This window comes from Heloderma suspectum, chromosome 3 (genome assembly GCF_057233095.1).
Source record: "Heloderma suspectum isolate Gila_16-S chromosome 3, 16-S_ref, whole genome shotgun sequence".
NCBI lineage: Eukaryota > Metazoa > Chordata > Lepidosauria > Squamata > Helodermatidae > Heloderma > Heloderma suspectum.
Window position 1 is genome coordinate 190,536,986 of NC_139460.1, and position 5,344 is coordinate 190,542,329.

At 45.0% G+C, this 5,344-nt stretch overlaps 1 protein-coding gene across 6 annotated transcripts in view; it reads left to right on the forward strand.

Moving 5' to 3' along the window:
- Nucleotides 1-5,344, forward strand: part of LRMDA (leucine rich melanocyte differentiation associated) — a 1,351,091-nt gene that overhangs the window by 696,399 nt on the left and 649,348 nt on the right. The window lies entirely within an intron of this gene.

The following is a 5,344-nucleotide window of genomic DNA, read 5'->3' on the forward strand; positions in this document are numbered from 1 at the left end:
CCAGTGTGGGAGAGCCCAACACATCCCTAAGTAATTGTTTCCACTGTTGTACTGCTGTAACAGTCAGGAAGTTTTTCCTGATGTTCAGCTGGAATCTGGCTTCTTGTAACTTGAGCCCATTATTCCATGTCCTGCACTCTGGGATGATTGAGAAGAGATCCTGTCCTTTCTCTCTGTGACAATCTTTCAAGTACTTGAAGAGCACTACCCTATCACCCCTCAGTCTTCTCATCTCAAGGCTAAGCATGTCCAGTTCTTTCAGTCTCTCCTCATAGGGCTTTGTTTCTAGTCCTCTGATCATCTTTGTTGCCCTCCTCTGAACCCTCTCCAGTTCGTCTGCATCCTTCTTAAAGTTTGGCGCCCAGAACTGTACACAGTACTCCAGATGAGGCCTAACCAGTGCTGAGTAGAGGGGAACTAGTACTTCCTGGGATTTGAAAGCTATGCTTCTATTAATGCAGCCCAAAGTAGCATTTGTCTTTTTTGCAGCCACATCCCATTGTTGGCTCATATTCAGCTTGCGATCTACAACAATTCCAAGATCCTTCTCACTTGTAGTGTTGCTGAGCCGAGTATCCCCCATCTTGTAACTGTGCCTTTGGTTTCTTTTTCCTAGGTGCAGAACTTGGCATTTATCCCTATTAAATGTCATTCTGTTGTTTTCTGCCCAGCACTCCAGCCTATCAAGATCACTTTGAATTTTGTTTCTGTCCTCCAAGGTATTAGCTATCCTGCCAAATTTTGTGTCATCTGCAAATGTGATCAGCATTCCCTGCACCTCCTCCTCCAAGTCATTAATAAAAATGTTGAAGAGTACTGGGCCCAGGACTTAGCTTTGTGGTATCCCGCTCGTTACCTCTCCCCAGTTGGAGAAGATCCCATTGATAAGCACTCCTTGCGTCTGATTCTGTAGCCAACTGTGGATCCACCGGATCATTGTTTCATCTAGCCCTCTTTGAGCTAGTTTGCTCATCAGGATATCATGGGGCACTTTGTTGAAAGCTTTGCTGAAGTCGAGGTATATTATGTCCACAGCATTCCCACAGTCCATGAGGGAGGTTTGTTGTTGTTGTTGTTGTTGTTCAGTCGTTCAGTCGTGTCCGACTCTTCGTGACCCCATGGACCATAGCACGCCAGGCCTTCCTGTCCTGCGCTCTCTCCCGGAGCGTGCTCAAGTTCATATTCATTGCATCCGTGATGCTATCTAGCCATCTCATCCTCTGCCGTCCCCTTCTCCTTTTGCCTTCAGTCTTTCCCAGCATCAGGGACTTTTCCAGGGAGTTTTCTCTTCGCATTAGGTGGCCAAAATATTGGAGCTTCAGCTTCAGTATCTGTCCTTCCAATGAGCACTCAGGGTTGATTTCCTTTAGGATGGACTGATTTGACCTCCTTGCAGTCCAGGGGACTCGTAAGAGTCTTCTCCAGCACCACAGTTCGAAAGCATCAATTCTTGGGCGCTCAGCCTTCCTTATAGTCCAGCTCTCACAGCCATACATTACTACTGGGAAAACCATAGCTTTGATTAGACGGACCTTTGTCGGCAAGGTGATGTCTCTGCTTCTTACTATGCTGTCTAGGTTGGCCATAGCTTTCCTCCCAAGGAGCAAGCGTCTTTTAATTTCATGGCTACAGTCACCGTCTGCGGTGATCTTGGAGCCCAAGAAAGTAAAATCTGTCACTGCTTCCATTTCTTCCCCTTCTATATGCCAGGAAGTGATGGGGCCAGATGCCATGATCTTAGTTTTTTTAATGTTGAGTTTCAAACCAGCTTTTGCACTCTCCTCTTTCACCCTCAACAAGAGGCTCTTTAGATCCTCTTTGCTTTCTGCCATTAGGGTGGTATCGTCTGCATATCGGAGGTTGTTGATAATTCTCCCAGCAATCTTGAGGGAGGTTACCTGATCAAAAAATGAGATCAGATTAGTTTGGCAGGATTTGTTCTTGACAAATCAGGGAAGGCTTGCTTAAATAAAAATGTTTTCAGCAGGCACTGAAAACAAAACAATGTCAGTGCCTACGTGATATCAACAGGCAGGGAGTTCCATAGAGAAGGAGCCAATACACTGAAGGCTCTACTCCGAGTGGACTCCAAATGGACTGCAGGTCCATGCGGAACCACCAGGAGGACCTCGTCTGATAGCCTAAGTGATCGAAATAACGATTAACTTTCTATAAATTTAATCAGTATTTTTACACACACCTTCCAATGGTACAGACTTACCAACTTAATATTAATTTTATTTTGTACACCACCTTGGATGGATTCCACCCTTAAAGTCAGCTTTAAAATAATCTATAATAATAAAAGAGAATGCACGTTTGTCTGTCTGTCAGCACCGTAGCACCATAACTCATGAAACTTAGTCACCTGAACCTTGGCATGCATACTAAGGGGACACTAGAGATGTGCACCTCATGGTTATTTTGTTTTTAAAATGCATTAATTAATTTTAATTAACGTTAATATGTCTCTGTGTTTGAATTAACAGCTTCAGTCACTAGGGGGAAACTTCCCTAACCAGTGCATAGCTTTGCTGTCAGTACAGTTTGAATCCATGGGAGATAAATAGTCTGAAGGACATCTGCCCTGTCCACCCTGCTGTGGGGCAGTCCCACCTTGAAATGGAGTGGACAGACCCCTCGCTCAGGGATGCACCATGGCAAGGGCTGTGCCTAGGGGTGCCAACAGGCATGGTTTCCCTCAGACAGGGTGGGCATTGATGTGTTCAACTCTGACAGCTGCATACATTTGCTTGAAGTCTTTGCTGCATCAAATGAAGGGCTAGCCCAACCCACGCGAATCCCAATCTATTCGCTAGTTTAAACTTAAAATTAAAATACGCATTTTTTAAAAGCTGTAGAGTGTTCAAGGCACTTAGGTATATCTGTGACCCTTACAACAATCCTGTGAACTTTACAGGGTTGATTGTACAGTATAAAGTATTGTTATCCCTATATTACAGATGGTAAACTGAGGCTGAGAAATAGCACATTCATAGCTAAGGCAAAATTCGAACTGGCAACTTCCCAGCTCACACTTTATGCACATTTTCTCCAGTACGGAGATCATGGGTACCCAAAGAGGGCTGCATTTTTAAGATAGGACTCTTCCATGCCAGAAGCATGATGGGACTCAGGATTCCCACATTGCTTCCTATGTGGCTGGCAACAGGCACTTACAGGAGGTGCCGCCCTGCTATGATGGTACAAGGGATTCTGCAATGCACACACAGATAAATAGGCCAGAAGCAGCAAGCAAGAGACTCACACCCTGCTTCTGGCATGGTGAGTACCCCATGCAAGCTGAGTTGTGGAAATGGTGGCTCTTGGGACATGTTATTTGCTCTGGAATTTGGAAATACAAAATGGAGTGTAGTGCTAACACTACAGGAATGTGATTCAAAGGTAAAAAGTAAAAGATCCTCAAAATGCTACTTTATGGCTCCTGGAAGACCCATTGTAAGAGTATAGAATACACCTGGATGTTTATGTCCTGCCTTTAATGTGTATTTAGTAAGGCTCTACTACTTTCAGAATCAGTGGCTGAAATGAAAAAGTTATTTGCAAACAGTTGCAGCCATTCAGGAAAGGGAAATCTTCAGAATATATGGGAAATGGGGGTTCCAGGTACTTAGCAATAGGGAGTTGCTCTCTTGAAAACAATCCACTGTAAGATTGTGTGTGTGGGGGGGTGTATACGGCAAGGAGGGGAAGCATGACCCCAGGTGTTTCCTGCTCTTCCAGTTTCTGTTTAACAGCTGATTACCACTATAATCACATCTTCTTATGCTGGGGCACTTCCCAGCTCCTTGTGTCACCCCCTCCCCAAGTCTCCTTAACAGGTCCTGGCTCAATTGTTAAAAATGAAACCCTAGGAATACACTCACAATGGGCCGGTTTGGTCGTCACGATAAGCCACACTGAAAACAGGCTATGGTGAGTTGGTTAATCACGTGTTAGGTCACGCTGCTGCTGACAGACAATCAGGCACTTGCCAGCTATCCATGGTTTGTTTCCCCCTTTGTCCTCCCGCCCACTCCCAGCACATATCCCAGGGGCCTTTGTGGCACAACTCACACAGTCCCGAATTGGGGGCACACACACTTATCCAGAGGTAAGTCAACCACCCGTACATGCATAGCTGTGCTAACACAGCTCACAAGAGAATAAAGCTGGTTGTTATCAAATGAAGCGCCGAGCTGGAGGAGGAGGGGCAGAGGGCATTATGAGGAGCGGCTAGGTTTTTCATAGCTCTTGCCAGGCATCTCTGTAACCCTTTCAAACGAACCATGCAGAAGCCATGCTGCCAGGTTCACTTGTCATGACAAACCACCCTGAAAACAAGCCACCCTGAACAACCAAACAACAAGCCATGGGCTCTCAGGGTGGTTTGTGTGTGGTTAACAACCCACGCTTAAGCCATTGTGCCAGGTTCGGACAACACAACAAGCCACTCTGAAACAAACAAGGGTGACAATCCGCTGTAGATTGTCAGGTCGTGTGAACCATGACAATGTTCTTTTCTCTGACATTGTTTGTTCGCTGGTGTTTAGTTTTACACCAGTGGTTTTCAAAATGTCTACTTTCAAGGAACCTTTTCCACATCAGTGTGCTTGCTGAGAGACCCCTGCAAGTCTGCTGTGCAACTCCACAGTCTTTACAAAAGACCATTAGGCATGGTCTCGATCGCGCATTCATTGCCCTAACAGAATGAATGTCTGATCTACTTGGCTTTATCATTGCCAAATTAATTATTGTTGGAGAAGTTGGCATTGAAGGAAAGTCCGATGAGAAATCTGTGATAATTTGAGTATTTTAAACTATCTTTTTATTTTATGTTTTTGGGATATCTGTACAGACCTCCTTTTTTAAAAAGGACAAGACCATATTTGTACAACTCCAAAGTCCTCTAATATCAGGTCTGTATGAGGCAGACATTACAATCTCTGGGCCCTACCAAACTTCTAGTCCGTGAATACTCTAGAAGTGCTTTAAGAATGGAGGGATGGGGAAAATGAAAGTATAGCCTTCCTGCTCCTCTGCCTTTCAGCTCTTCAGCCTAGTAGCAACCCTATGGTGGCTGTTCTGGGGACCAGTTTAAAACAATCCTTGGAGCCTCTGCTGTGGATGCTTCATTGATAAACAGAGGAGTAGCATGGTGGGTGAATTAGGAGCGGTGAGAGATTGGTGGAACAGAGGCTTGTTTACATGGCTGAGATGTGAGGATGTGGTAGAAGAAACCTCTCTCTGCTACTGGCAGAGAGGTGACCACCTCAGGCAGCTGACTTTGGGTGTCATGAAAGAGCAGCACATTGTTTATTATTATTGTATTTTTACTGTTGGG